We start from the raw sequence: 15,126 nt of genomic DNA, 5'->3' as shown, positions 1-15,126 counted from the left end.
GACAAAAACCCAACTCAGGGTTTCAAAATAATAGGTTTATTGAACAGACAACACACTCCACAACTCCATGAAGTTATTGGTTCCCACACGCATGAACACACGTGCGGGCGCACGCGCGCGCACACACACACACACAAGCACTCACAATGGTAGCAGAAAAAAGAGACTCAGTAGAAGGGTTGGAGTCCAGGTAGGGAAGAGAAACATAGTCCAAGTCCTTGGTTGGACTACCTATCCAGGCTTCAAGAGGGTCCTTGATGGCCAGTTGGGATCTTTGTCCAGCATTGTTGTCCAGAGGGGGTCGCCAGCAGGGCCTTTGGTTGTATAGGTGGTGTGGCCTAGTGCTGGTCCAGATGAAAAGGGTGTTGCACTGAGTCTGTCTTCACTACCCCTTTTTATGGGGCAGACTACCTCTGACCATAGTGACAGGGGCATGCCCAGCCAAGAGTCATCCCCTGGTGTACTGAACATGTGCACTCCTAGGTAAGGACATGCAGTTTCAGGTGTCTGTGATGGTGGGTTGACTGATTTCTGCAGCAGTCTTTGTCTTCCAAATCTTGAGCCAGGGAGGGTCAATGCAGGGTGATAATTGGGTCGTCGAGTTGATGACTCAGTCATTCAGAGGGAATTATTTTTAAGCCTACTGCCATTGTCTCTCAAGCACCTTCATTCATCCCCATTCATTCAGGAACCAAGTTACATACATAGAAGGAGTAGGCATGAGTCATAGGTTACAACATACTTACGTAACAGGGCCAAGATAGGAACAAGATGGGAACCTAACGCACAAAATGGATACTTGACATCACTCATGCCAACCCACATTGCAGGCCTAAATCATACAATGTTAATATGAACAAATAAAAATCAATGCACAAATTATAGGAATACAATATAAAACAGTAAAAATACGAACATAACAGAACACTATTTACAATATAAAAAGGGACTTATTACAATAATAGCATACAAGAACTTAGCTTACCTAGTACTACTTGTAATCACTTATAAAGGATAGCGAGGGCAGAGAGAAAGTCAGAAATGTTTAGGGGAAGGGGAGGGAATTTTTTTTTTTTGAAGAAAAATAAAACTGGGAGTTTTGCTACACCACTACAGGGCTGGTGCACCAGGATTGCCTTCTATCCCTGCTCTATGCAGGTTGAGTGAGAGATGCAGAGTGCGGGTGGGAACATGGAGCTGAGAGGGGAAGAGGGCAGGTAATGAAATGGGAAGTGGAAAAGAAATGGGGGTGGGGGAATGAAGGAAGTCAGTCACTGAAGGATAAACAAAAAGAAGTTTAAAAAAAAGAATGTAAAAATAAATAAAGAAGTAAAATAAAGAAGGTCTCATGTTTTATTAAATTGGGATTTGGGCTTGGGGCTTGGTGGGTGCTTGTCATGTTTCCTGGGATGGCTGGGAGATGGGAGCAGTGAGGGATAATGCTTTTGGAGAATCCACTGCCCCTGCCCCAGGGAGGAAGCCCCAGCTTGCTTGTGGGGACCCAATGCAGCTGTCCTATTCTGTCCTCCCCACCCCCAACCCTGCTCCAGGACCCATCCATGCCTTGTGACCTGGCTAAAAAATATGTCTTCTGCAGGCTGTTTGCAATGGGGTCCCCTGGGGGTGGACAGGTTGTCACCCTGGGGGTGGGAGTTGGCTTGGAGCCAGAACTGCCCACTGAGCAGTAGAGTTAAGGGAGTGGAAAGCTTGCCCACATAGGACAGGAGGGTGAGGGTAGTTTCACTGCATCCTGGGATGCTGGAGGACTGCAATTTGGGTGGCTTTGTGCAGAGTGGTCACACATTAATGGAACACAAGCTGGGTAACACAGAACAGAGATTAATCTGCCTTGGAGGGGTGTAACTTTAAATTGCCTAAAGTGTACTTAAAACTAGCTTCAGGTGTTAATAGGTGCACAATCCTGGGGTTAAGAGCTCCAGGAGCCATCTAAAATTAATGTGCAAAAAGGCCTTAAACTTCTCTAGCTTGTAACTACCTGAATTGTGGCATGAGGGGAGCATTCTGGTAACTGAAAACCCAGGGGAAATACTATCAAATGAGTAGATATAACCTTTTAAGACCCTAAATTGTTCCCCTGAAGTCCTATAAAAGTAGAAAAAGGCCCTTAATAATGAGAGATTTTTGGTACACAGGGGACATTAACAAATATCGGGGTAATTCTTGTCCTTGCACTCCTTTGGTGACTTTAAGCCAGTTAGGAATCCCCAGGAAGCTATTGAGTCTGGTGCTCTGGTTGCTTTTGCCTCATCCCAAACCCAACAGTGTAGAAGGGTATCAAGCCATTTATATAAGCTTATTTACATGCATGTTTTTATTGATAGTTTTTTTGTGTATTTATATTAGGTTGTGATATTTCTCTCTTGTATTGTCAAAAAACTTATAGACAAAAAAAATGAAAGGAAAAAAATGTGTTTTGTTCCTTCCCACGTCCTTCTTCAACAAAAGTCTCACATCTTAATTCTTTTTTTTTTCTTAATTGAAAGGAAAATTACTGACCATAATCTGGAAGCTTTATTTTGTAATATCCCACTTGTGGCAACTTAGTCCTGAAAGGTAGAAAACAAGCCATGGTCCTCTGATTGATATATATCAGCATGGCTTCTTGAAGTGAAAATTGCCTTAAAGTATTGTCTTTCTGGAATTCTGTTCAGAACTGCCTCATCTGGAATTCTGTTCAGTAGATATTTCTGCCAGATGCACATCAAAAGCTGACAGGTATTCTACTATATTCTACTATAGAATTCTCTGCTTCTGGGAAGCCAAAAATGGTTTCATATTTTCAAGTTAATCAGGAATTATGGGGTTTTTTTTGCCCTTTTGGAAATAGTCCATAGTTTAACAAAGAGTAAAAACTGCCATCTCAGCACCACTGTTAGATAATTATGCTGTAAGAGGCAGAAATGTACATCTCTGAATTGCTGTGCAGTATATGGGTGAAGTTATGTTCCCTAGAAGAACACCACATTTTTAGCTTTGCTTGGTGAAAAGATACTTTCCCTTATTCATGCAGTGCTAAAAATTTACAAAGCCTATCACTGAGCTTTGAAAATCCTGAGATTACTCCTGATATTTGTGTATTTTACAGGAGTACTAAAAACCTCTCATCATTTAAGGGTCTGCTTTTATGGGACCCAATGACAAAATTCTTGACTTCAGTGGAACAAGCTAGGGTTTTAAAAGGCTAGATCTACTCCAGAGACAGCTCATTTGTGCTGTTCTGGTGCCGTAAAAGTCTAGACATCTGCCCATTGGGAGCTGGGGATTCCTCCCACTTTTGTGAGTCATATAGATATTATTATTTGTATTAGGCAGTTTGTAGAAGCTGAGCCCACTGTGGAAAGGACCACACAATCAGTAACAATACTGTAATATGCTGCCTCTAATACCAGGCTTATAAACTTGTAGATCTCAAAGAAAATAGTCAGCAGCATTATACCTACTTTTTAGATGGGGAAACAGAGGCTTGGGGAGGGAAAATGACTTGTCTAAAGTCATCCTGAAAGCCATGGATAGAGCTGAAAATTGGACCTGGGCTTCTGAATTTTAGGCCAGTGCACAGCTAATACTGGTAAATGATTATCTCTGTCCCCATGAGATTGCAGTTTTTTTGCAGTTCTAAACTACGTGGATGTGGGTATGGGAGAGGCAGGGAATACAGAACAGTCCATGGCTCCTGTGTGTGGCATCCTGTACCTAGTAGAAGCTGCTTTGGACTCTGATAAATTAGTTCTGACACAAATGCATTTTAATTATGAGATTTTTACCCCTGGAGGTATTTTTAAACCATTGCTATGATTATATAACAAACAAGGGGATAATATTGATGCCATTTGCTCACATTTGGTTCTGCGGCTGCTACCATAAATCAGAAACAAGACCCTTACAAGTAATGAGTTGATTATTTTGGGCTCTGATTCCAGGATGCTCATCAAGGATCCTCATGTTCTAGTACTTTATGACACTACAGTACAACACACATTTAAATTTAAAATGACCCTTCACAGCAGGAATAGCTGCATTTAAGTCAAACCTACCCGCATAAGTGTGTGACATATTGGCAGTGGGCTGATACCATCTGAGCTATTTTATAATTTATTCAGGGAAAAAATAGCACTTCTATCTTAAAGTCAACAACTGAATCCTTGAACAGCATCAGGGGGAATTATACTTGAGGAAAAATGACACTTGTGTGAATTTAACATTATCTCTGGGTCAACTAAATGCATTCTTAGTTAAGAGGCTGTTACTAAGTATAAGGATGGTGATGAAGAGAATTCAAAGTAGCTGGACTTTTCAGTTGACTTTCTTCAAGAAAGAACTGACCCACATGTAAAGGTATATGTTTTTCCAACACTGAATAAGGGATTTATTGGAACTCTACTTCAATGGGAGGGAAGGTAAAACAGGACCAGCACAGTTATGTTGCATACATAGGGAAAATGGGTTTGGAAGGGCACACCCTCTGTTATGAACCTCAGCTCTTTGTGGGAGCAAGCAGGGTACAAGGAATCACAAGCCATGAGTTAGCGGGGTCTATTACATAAATCCCCTTTACACAGGCTATTAAGCAAATTCTGGAATGGAGTTTAGGCCATAAGGATTTGGGTACAGCAAAGTTGCCTCCACCATGTCTCCCTCTGCCCACTCGTCTGACATGTTTCTTCTTGTCATCCACATGTCACAAATGCAGGGTGCACTTGGAGAATGCATCCTGCTGTGTATACTTTAAAGTCTCCAAGAACACAAGAGTACTGGGCCTGGGGCATGTGTGTGCACCCTGATGTGCTTGTTCTGCCTCTTGGGCCATCTAAATTGTGCAGGTGTAATGTTAGGCATAGACTACGAGCAGCAAGTATGTTCCCCCATCTTCTCCCTGCTTGCTCCCTCTCCCTCCCCATAGGAAAAAGGAGAAGTAACTGCAGCAGACAAATAGATATTCAAGGCCAGGGTGCTCTACTAGCGTCTCTCAACAGTAGCCAAGAAAAGGCTAACAGTTTTCCTACTTGCTGAAAGCAGGAACAGGTATCTGTTACCAAGTCTTATTTTGCATCATCATCTTAATAAAACCATCTTGATAATAGGACATGAAGATGGAGTTGGGCAACTGGGCCTTATGGCTCCCTATGCACATGCTTTGGGGTGTAGGGGATATATTTTAATTAGAGCAGTTTTGGACAGCTGCTGTAATTAAAACAGTTCACGGTCACATGTATTAAGCCCCTGCATGTTTCAAAATAGCTGTGGGATGCTTTATCTAAAACTCATTCGCTGAGCTTTAGGCAAAAGGCTCCCGTGGCCATTTTGAAATGCACAGAAGCTTAATGCACATGGTGGTGACACAACACTGGAGCATTCTAATTAGACTGTGGGGAAGGCTCACCTAATCCAGATTAATCAAGGCTGCCCCAATATGTTCTAATTAGAACATGAATGAGCACATCTATAGGCACTCTATTTGTCCTGAATAAGTCTGCCTAATGGTTCTCATTTCCTTAAGCCATATTCCACTTTCATATGTGATTTTCCCTGGTGACTTCAGTAGGAGCATTTGATCCTAAGGCTTTGTATTTTTGATCAACTGGGAGGAAAATACAAGCTGAGCAACATTATCTGGGGGCATTTTAAATCCCATTTTCACTCTTCCAAATTGTATTATCAAATGTAGAAAATAAAATTTCTGTTCCCTTGGGTAGCTTTCACCTAGAAATAAACAAAGCAGAGAGAGGCTACTGCATAGATTAACTGTAGTCTAAACATGGTAGAGTCAGGCAATTTACAAAACATCATCGTAGAACTGAGTCTCTTTCCTTATCAGGCATTATGATGCAGTAGGTAACCATTTTGGTTGACTAATAGATGAGATTATTATAAGATTATTCAGTCACTCAGTTTTAATCAGCTGAGTGGGAAATCTCTGCTGCCTTATCAAAGGGCAGTATATGAAAAGTGACATCTCCACAGATCATTATGAATGTAGCCTTGTATGAAGGGACTACTCATCTCCTCTCTTTATAACCAGAATTGCTGCCAAGGGAGTTGTGTACTGGGTGAAAATGCCTTGATTAAAACAGACTAAAATCTAGATACAATTAAGACTTCAGGGATGCAAAAAATATACTACATTCTTTGGGGATCTGAACCACTGTAGAAAGTAAAAATAAAAACAGTAGGAAAAGTAACGCTCACTTCCCTGATGAGGTGCCCAAAATGACAAATTAAAATAAATCTGCTATTTTAGGTGCCGGATGGAAATTTTGTCTGTTGGGATATCCACTCTGTGCAGTAACTAACTCATTTGAATCCTACACAGTCAGAGTAGAAAGGATTTTTTTTTCCATCCTCTTACCAGAAAATGAAATTCTCATTTGGTAAGTTAAACAATTTTTTCAGCTTTGAAAATGTGTCTAGAAAAGTCTTAACCATTTGGCGTAGGAGATGTATAATTACTTTAAAAGCAAGAGTTTGGGCCTCTTGTTCTACATTTCACTGGAAGAATTATGTATATAGCTATCCCACTCCAGCACAAATTGAAACTGGGCTTCTACCCATCTTATTTGCACTCAGCATCAGGCAGTCTTAAGCACCTGAATTTGGGCCTACAGTTGAACTGTAAGTATAACTTTTCCAGGGACAAATCTCATTTTGCATACACATTTTCAAGGTGAAAAGTTTGTTTTACTTATTAGATGAGAATTTCATCTTCTGGTAAGAGGGATGGAAAAAATCCTCCCTGCCTTGATTGTGCAGATTCAAATGAGTTACTCTTATTTCATGGAGTGGATATCCCAAAAAGACAGTTCCATCCAGCACCTAAAATAGCAGATTTATTTTAATCTGTCATTTTAGACACTTCATCAGGGATGTGAGATTTCCTTTTCCTACTGTTTTTATTTTTACTTTGTATAGTGGTTTGGGTCCCTGAAGAATATAAAATTTTAAGACTGCAGGAATGTAAAAAATGTAGACAGTCTGGTTCAGAATGTGTAGATTTTCCCCATCAGCATCTATCTGTGCAGTTTGTAAATTGCCAGTGATACAATAATATGATGGGAAATCAAAAGGAGGCAGGTTGATGACTGGAATCATGGTATAAGAACCATGACATTTCTCACAAGTGTACATGTTTTAAGCCCTGTCTTTGGGCCATGTTCGGAGACAAGTAATTACATTTTGTCTACACCAGCTACTTGCTCCATGAAGTGTGTTCATTTGAATGATATTCTCATCTACAGCTCATTTACACTGATCTCAGTAGAGTTTCTTCAAATTATCAGCACTGTAACTGAGAGCTAAGTCTGTTACTCTCCTTTCCTTTCTTTCCTCAATGGTCTGTATCTATCCATCTAGCCTACCTACTTGTATCATTTATTGGTGTAGCATCCAAGTGGCTTGTTGCTGCTGAAGGATCAGCAGAAAGCTTCTGCAGCAAGATCTGCCAGGTCATTGTGGGACTTTCTGCTTTATGACAGCAACATTTTTCTTACTCTGCGATTAGAATCTAATAAACCACACAGTGCAAAATGCCAAAACGTAGCATGCTGTAATAGTAAAGGTAAATGAATGCAAATTTGAGATTAAAGCCAATGCTTATTCCACAGAATTTAGATAAACTCTGTGGCCCATAGTGTTTGGACCCAGGATGTAGGGTTTGACCCAACTGTCCTAATACGTATAAAGAGGTAGTAAGCTTTTTAGGTCAGGGTTTTTTTGTTTTCTTTTGTTTTTTACTCTTCTAGCTCATATAATAATACATGATAGCAGTAATAATAATAAATTTATTATCTCAGAAGTGGCTTCTGCTGCTACTGTCATACATCCCAGCTGCTTCTCTTAATCAAAAGGCATCAATAAGAAATTGTCAAATGTGACTTCTGCAGCATTACAAGAATCTGTGTCAGTGGAGGCAGAAATGACATGAGAAAGTGGACTTGCCACTATCTTCCCATGCAAAATCTGAACCTGAATGAGAAAAGCATTCCCTTTCTCTGCCAGGCCACTCGTACATCCATAATGGTTTGTAATCATCACTAGAACAACTGCTATTATCATGTTCCAAATCAGGCAGAACAACCTTATTTTATTATAAAGTCTGACTCACTGTAACAGGCAAATAATGTCCTGTGGATTTATTCGTTCTATCTGGGCCTGTTTCATACTGGTAGTGACAACTGCAGTTGCTAGTTATCTTTCATTTTTGACATGGGATGCTCCAGGGCCTAAACAACAACCTCATCTCACTTTTTACTAACATGCAGTATGAACTTTGGCTCATCCTTCATTGATGACAGTGGGAGGTTTCAGAGTAAGGAGTATAATACCCTTTTTGAACGTTCCCATTTTCTTTTCTGTTTCTCTTTTGATTTGTTGCAGCATTCTTAGGATAAATGGTGGGGGCATTCTAAGGGCAGGGGAAATTTGTACTAGCCACATTGAGTGTTCAATGGTGATTTTCGATGCAATATTTAAATAACTAACCTCACAAAACTTTCAAAGTGCTGCCACTCAAGCAATTGTGGCCATATAAGTTTTACTTTCTTTCTGTGACAGTGGCTTATCCCCCAACTCCAGAGCCTGGCAGATAGACTTGAATTAGAAAATACTTCATTTTACAAGTTGTTTTCCTTGGATTTTTAATGGTTCCTACTGTTGGGTATGTAGCATCAACTTACAGCTAATAAGTCATCCCCTGGAAATCTATACTGACTTACTAAGCTTAAAACTATACAGTGTTACAAATGTCCATATATAGGCTGCCTAAACACATGGTCATTTGTGTTTTAATTAGAACGCATCAGGGAAAATGTGATTAATCACCTCACTGTCATGTCTAGTAAGCCTCTGCACATTTTTACAGTGGTCACATGGGGTGCTTTAGCTAAACCTCATTGAATGAAGTTTAGCGGAAGTGTCCTGCAGCCATTTTTAAGTTCACGGGAGCTCAATAGGTGCAAGAATGAGGTGTTTTATTTAGATCAGCTCTCTGGGAATCACTCTAGTTAAAATGCCCCATTCCCACCCCTCCAAACAAATGTATAAGCAACTCTGTGTGTGTTCTACAGAGTTTGTAAGCAGAGTGTGTAGATTTGCTTTATAATGGTTTTGAATGTCAGAAAATAAATAATTATCTATAGTTATCTATATATAATACATTTGGGGACTGAATATGGATTATGAAATGTAGTTTGGGGCTGCGCCAAGAAGCATTAGGTGCAAGATGTGGGTGGATAGTGACTCTTTACTTGACACTAACTAGGCTTCATCTAGAGTATTATATATGGTTTGGGGCTCCACATTTTAAGAAGGACATGGAAATTTAGAGAGAGTCCAGAGGTAGGCAGAAATTAATAAAGCGTTTGAAAGGCAAACCTTTGCAATAGGCATGCTCATGTTATGTAAAGGCCCTTAAGAGGGAGACATGATAGCAGTCTTCAAGTCTCTTAAGGGCTAACATAAAGATGAGGGATAATGCCTTTTCTCTGTAGCTGTAGAGAGCAGGACATGGACCAATGGCTTGAAGTTGCAGCAAAGTAGATATAGATTGCATATCAGGCAAAACTTCTTCATGGTTAGAATAGTGAAGCAGTGGAATAGACTGCCTAGGTGCAGTAGGGATCAAAAGACCCTGTTAGTTAAGAGAAAAGGCCTGCAATTAGATACAGGCAGCAGAGTAAAAATGAGCTACAGGAAGATATAAAGCTAGGGGGAGCTGAATGGGGCGACTGCTGGGCTACTACATGAGAGCAAGCTGCACGGCAGTAGAACAGTAAGGCAAAACCCTGGGTGAGTAGAAGAGAAGCTGATGCAGTCCAGCTAAGCAGGCAGCAGCGAGTAAAAGTAGGCTGCTCTGGGAGCCAAGGGAGCACACCTATTGCTGATGAGGAATGTACCTGACCAGAAGGGTTGAGATGAAGGATATAAACCCTGGCTCCCAAGCTAGCAGAGGTAGGAAGGCCCAGACCTCTCGAAAGGTCTCCTTCATGCTGCAAGGGAGAAGCAGCTGCAGGCTGAGAAAGGTATCCTAAAGGCTGGGAGGTGGCAGTGGATTGGAATAAAGCATTTGCAGTGACATAAGGACCCAGACTGTGTGGTCTTTAGCATTTTACTTGATGGCATTATGCTTACTTGAAAGTGTTTTGCTGGTATTTATGTTCATGACTAGAGGGCCAGGGGTGGCTGTGGGGGTAGCTTGAAGGTCATGCAGCTTTGACACTCTACAGCTGGAAGTCCTGCAAGAGTCAGGTATGTACATGGGTTGACACCAAGGAGTTGAGGTCTGTGACAGTGGGCCTGGGCTAAAAGTCTCAGCAAGGGAAACAGGGCCAAAGCTGGATAGGCTGAAGCTTGGAAAAGGCCTGTGGGGCTGAGGTTATTGGCTGGACTGGGTGGTTTCATTGAATTGTGACTGTGACACCTGTAAGGCATGGGCATGGCTATGGGGGACACTGGAGACCATGATTAAGGACTACAGGCTGCTGTATAGGCCACTGAGTCATGAAACTCTCAGAGGCTAAATTAGCTAGAGAGAGAAGGCAAGAGAGGCAGGGTGGTCTGAGCTAACCTTGGAACCGTGTTAGAATCTTGTGACACCAGATTCACGTCTCCCACCCAAGAGATTTATAAGGAACCTTCTGCAGTAGTTAGATTTCATCAAGCCATGGCAGGTGAGTGAAAAAGATAAAACCTTAGGTTTTGCAGAGGTTCCAGGGTCAGCTCACCACAAGGGGGCATGCTCAAGCCCCTTTCAGGTTAGGCTTGTCAAACTAGGGAAGTTGTGCAATCTCCATCATTGGAGGCATTCAAGAAGAGGTTGGATAAGATACAATCTAGGAGTAGCCATCCCCATGCTCAACATGCAGCCTTGCTGATTGCCATATGGGGCCAGAAAGGAATTTGTTTTCCTCTCCTGTTGCTACACGTGTCAGAGGGGGGTGGCGGTTGGCTTTCTTCAGAAGCATCAAATTCCAAGACTGTAGAATCTGATTGGGGTGTGTGAATGCATAGGCTAAAACCTAACCCTGGTTAGAAGATATTTCTCTCTGCTAAGAGTCAGACTGATCACCACATTTAAGATCAGGAAGGAATTTTACCCCAGGTCAGATTGGTATGTACTGGAGAGGGTGGGGGTTGCCTTCCTCTGCAATGGATGGGGGGCATGGCCCTCTTCCTGGGATCTTGTGACCATGTTTTAACAACCCTCACAGCAGAACACTGGCTTAATTTTTCTCCCTGCTTTACCTGTGGCAGGTTAGAGCGCTATGCTTTTATTAGGTGACGGGGTCACCTGTGTAATTTTAGTAACAGGTTAGACAAGGATTTGCTTAGGATGTTTTGGTTAAGGATGATCCTAAATAGCTCCTTCCAACCCTGTTTTTCTGTTATTTTATATCAGTTGTTATGACTACATGAGCTTAAATATAAATTGTTCTCTTCCATTATGTGGAATTCTCTGCAGTCAGAGAAGGCCTAACCTGCAGCAAAGTAGAATAGAGGACCTCATGATAGGGCACCTGTGGTGTTGATATGAACACACTCCATGTCATAGAGGTCTGGACCATGTGAGCATCTACCAGGGTCTCTGTGTAGCTGCATTCCTGGTCACAGAGAAGTGGACTGCAGGCTGCTGGAGTTTGCCATTATTCAGTTGATGCACTCTTGCTCCTTTCCTGTCAGTAGTGTATAGGCTGATTGGTATCTCTGCAAGCCTATAATGCAGTAGTATATGGTAGCTCTGTTATCAGTTGTTGCCAGTTGATGACTTCAGGTGAAGGGATGAACTGAAAAGTGTGAAATTCTGGCATTCTGGGTATGGTATGTAACCCTTCTGCCCAGTGCAGAATAGGCCTGGCCCTTCTTTGATTTCTTTTGCAGTTTTCTGCCCAGCAGAACTCCCCAAAGCCACCATGTGGTAATGGAGACCAGCACCCTACTGCTTCGCAGGGGGAAGGAGTCCCTTGAAATGAAGAAGGACCGATGCTTATAAGTAGCTCCCTGCAGCATGGTGAACCCAAGGAGCAGCTCATAGGTAGGGACCTACCAAATTTGTGATTACATGATTTTTGCAGAAACTTCAAATTTGGTATGTCCCCCGTGAAAAAGCCCAGTCCCTAGGAAAAAGCTGGAGAATGGCGAGCAAGTGGGGGAGGGGGCAGGAAGGCAGCTGAAAACAAAAGTGGGAAGCCCTGGTATCCTGAGCATGGTGGGAGGTAAGGGTGGGGAGAGATTTTCATGGAAGAACATGGACCCCCCCCAACACACACACCTCTGAATGGCTGAGGGACACCAGAAGTCCCACCCCCCTGGGAAATTGACAGATGGCCATAATTCCAGTGGAATTAATAATGCATAATACATACAAAGAAAAATATTTCAGTTCAATCCTTGTTCAGTAAAGGATTCAGCAAGCTGAAGTTTTCTCTCTTTAGAAACACTGTGCAATCTTTGTAAAACTGCTAATTGTACCATCAAGTAAAAGCATAACTTAGACTTGCTGTTATCTAAGATTGAGTTAATGTTAATGAAATAAAAATCCTTCATGTGGAACAGAGGCCTGATTCACTTCTTATTTATACCAGCATAATTCTGATTTCAGTGGCATTTCTCCAGTTTTAAATTGGTATCAGTGAGACGAGATTCAGTTCCTTGGTCTACAGGAACCTACTTAAGCAGAGAGAAGCATTTACTTACAAATCAGAGTGTATTGCCTATGCATTTATCCTGATGGTCTTGTTTAATTTATAAAGCATAGTGTACTGGTAACTCAGCCTTAGAAGTATACCTTAGTAAGCAGTATTAGCTTAGTAAATCACTTTTGCTCTCTCTTATTGTAAATCTGATAAACCTACTGTGGGTGCTAGAGAATCTAAATATTAAAGCAAGGTTCTGCAGGATGATCTTGATAGTACTCCACTTAAGCTTGCAAGTTGAAGCATTAGTTTATCCTATTGTGAAATGGTTTAATCTTTTCTTGATCATATCTCAAAGCTTTGTATGTGCTACATAATAAAATGTATTGGTATGTGCTGAATTGCAGCTTTAGAACCATTATTCTGGAAAGGTTATCTCAATTGAAAGGGTTGAAGATGACTTGTAAAGTAATTAGGAGACTTCCAGCCCTCTATTTGACCCCTCCATATGGTACAGTTCCATTGGCTTTCTGAGCTGAAAACTTTAATTCTGTTATCTGTTTGCAGTTTAAGTTGCATTATGGAAGCGTGTGCCTGGAGGTTTCTGTCAAAGCTATATTGATGATATTTTAACTTTTTGGTGCTCAAACTCTTGCCAGTTAGAAATACCTGCATAATCCCACTGGACCCATCCGAGCTGCGAATAGCTGGGAAAATAAGTTGCCGGTGAACTGAAGTTAAAACCTGAAACACGTATGCCACATCTTTGATTCCTAAGTGCGCTCACCATCATTTCCCTGCAGTTTAGTTTATTGAAAAACAGTCTTTGAGTTAGCGGGTTTCAAGGGAATCAGATAACAAAGAATGCACACTGGCTGCCTTCCAAGGTATATATGTATATATTTATTATTATTATTATTATTATTTTGAATCTTGGATTTGGGCCAGATAATTTTTTATCTATCATTCTCTCTTTCAAGAAATTTTACTAGACTTGTATAAACTTTTCATTTATGCAGGCTCTTTTAGCAATATGATAAGAGCTAGTGAGAGCTTAACAAAAATTAGTTTTTGCAGTAATTTAACCTGTTTTCTCAATAGCTCCTGAAATGTGTTTTTTTTTGTTTGTTTGTTTTTTTTACAATATTGAGATTTCATCAAAACCGGGGATATATTGCCATGAAAATTTTAGGGAACGTTTTCCAGTTAGCTCAAAGATGTGTTGCATGTTTTACTAATTATTTACTGCTATAAGTTTTTGATACGAAAATATCAGTAACAGGTGTCACAGGCCAACTGGGCGCTGCGAATGAGTCAGCCACTGGACTGTTCAGTTCGGGATTGAAGAGGCAAAGTTGGGAGTGAAGCAAAGACAAGTTTCACTTATAGCAGCAAAGGTAGATTTTACTTATAGCAGCAGAAATATAGTTTACACATATAACAGTTAATAAAAGGTTGATTTGGCAAACAGACAATATAACAATAAAGTTAATAACAATAATAACAGACAGACAAAATGATAAAAAGTTCCCACTTGGTTGGCAACTTATTGGCAGTCCCTCAATGCCAGGTGCATGCCAAGTTTTCCCAGCGATGTCAGGCATCTCCCCAGTTGATGCTGTCATAGGGGGCATTGGGGAAGGTCCCTCGATCAGGACCCAATCCTCTCTCACACCAGGAGTCTGGAGTCTGGCCTTGGAACAGCAATGACCATTCTGTTTCCTCCTTCCTACTGGTCACCTGATGTGCACATTCTTTTATACTTTATCTCATGGTAATCTGTTGGCTTCAGTGCTACTCACAATCTTGCCTTACATCTGTTACCCTATGGGGTTAAAAGGTGTTAGAAATTGTCATCAAAGGTTACTGCCTAAACTTGGACTTACCCAATAAGTAAATTACACCATATTACTTTGGGGTTTGAGATTAGCATTTTCTCCACCTAAGTTCAACCCACCTGGCTACTTCCCTTTGGGAATTTTTTGGAATTTGTCAATCATATCTTGTGGTCAGGTTTGTTATTTTGACTGACCTTTAAGCAAGAACCATTTGGTTAGCTAAAGTTTGCAGTTCTGTTTTCTAGTTCTGCTTCTTGAGGCTCAGTTAGTCTTATGATTGATACAGACAGTTAATTTTACATTGCAGTTATACTTGTGACAGACAAGATATATTTTGCGGGTTACAATCTTGAAAGCTTTGCCTTAGCTAATATTAACTGTTAGGCCATTGTCAGATACCTCCAAGAAGCAGACATTATTTGCTATAATTTGCTCACTAACCCCTTTGGTTCTGGCCGTCATAAACAGGACATTATCACAGTTTGGGTATGGACTTGCTAATTTCCTGTATGTAGGACATCAGGAGGGTACCATTTCTACCTATGTTCATGACTGTAGCATCATAGTACTGTCCCCTGTACTTCTCTTGTCATAGTTTCATAGTAGCTAGGGTCAGGAGCGACCTAAATAGATCATCTAGCCTG

This window comes from Gavialis gangeticus, unplaced genomic scaffold, assembly GCF_001723915.1.
Source record: "Gavialis gangeticus isolate Ggan-Ray unplaced genomic scaffold, GavGan_comp1, whole genome shotgun sequence".
NCBI lineage: Eukaryota > Metazoa > Chordata > Crocodylia > Gavialidae > Gavialis > Gavialis gangeticus.
This window is presented reverse-complemented; position numbering follows the sequence as displayed.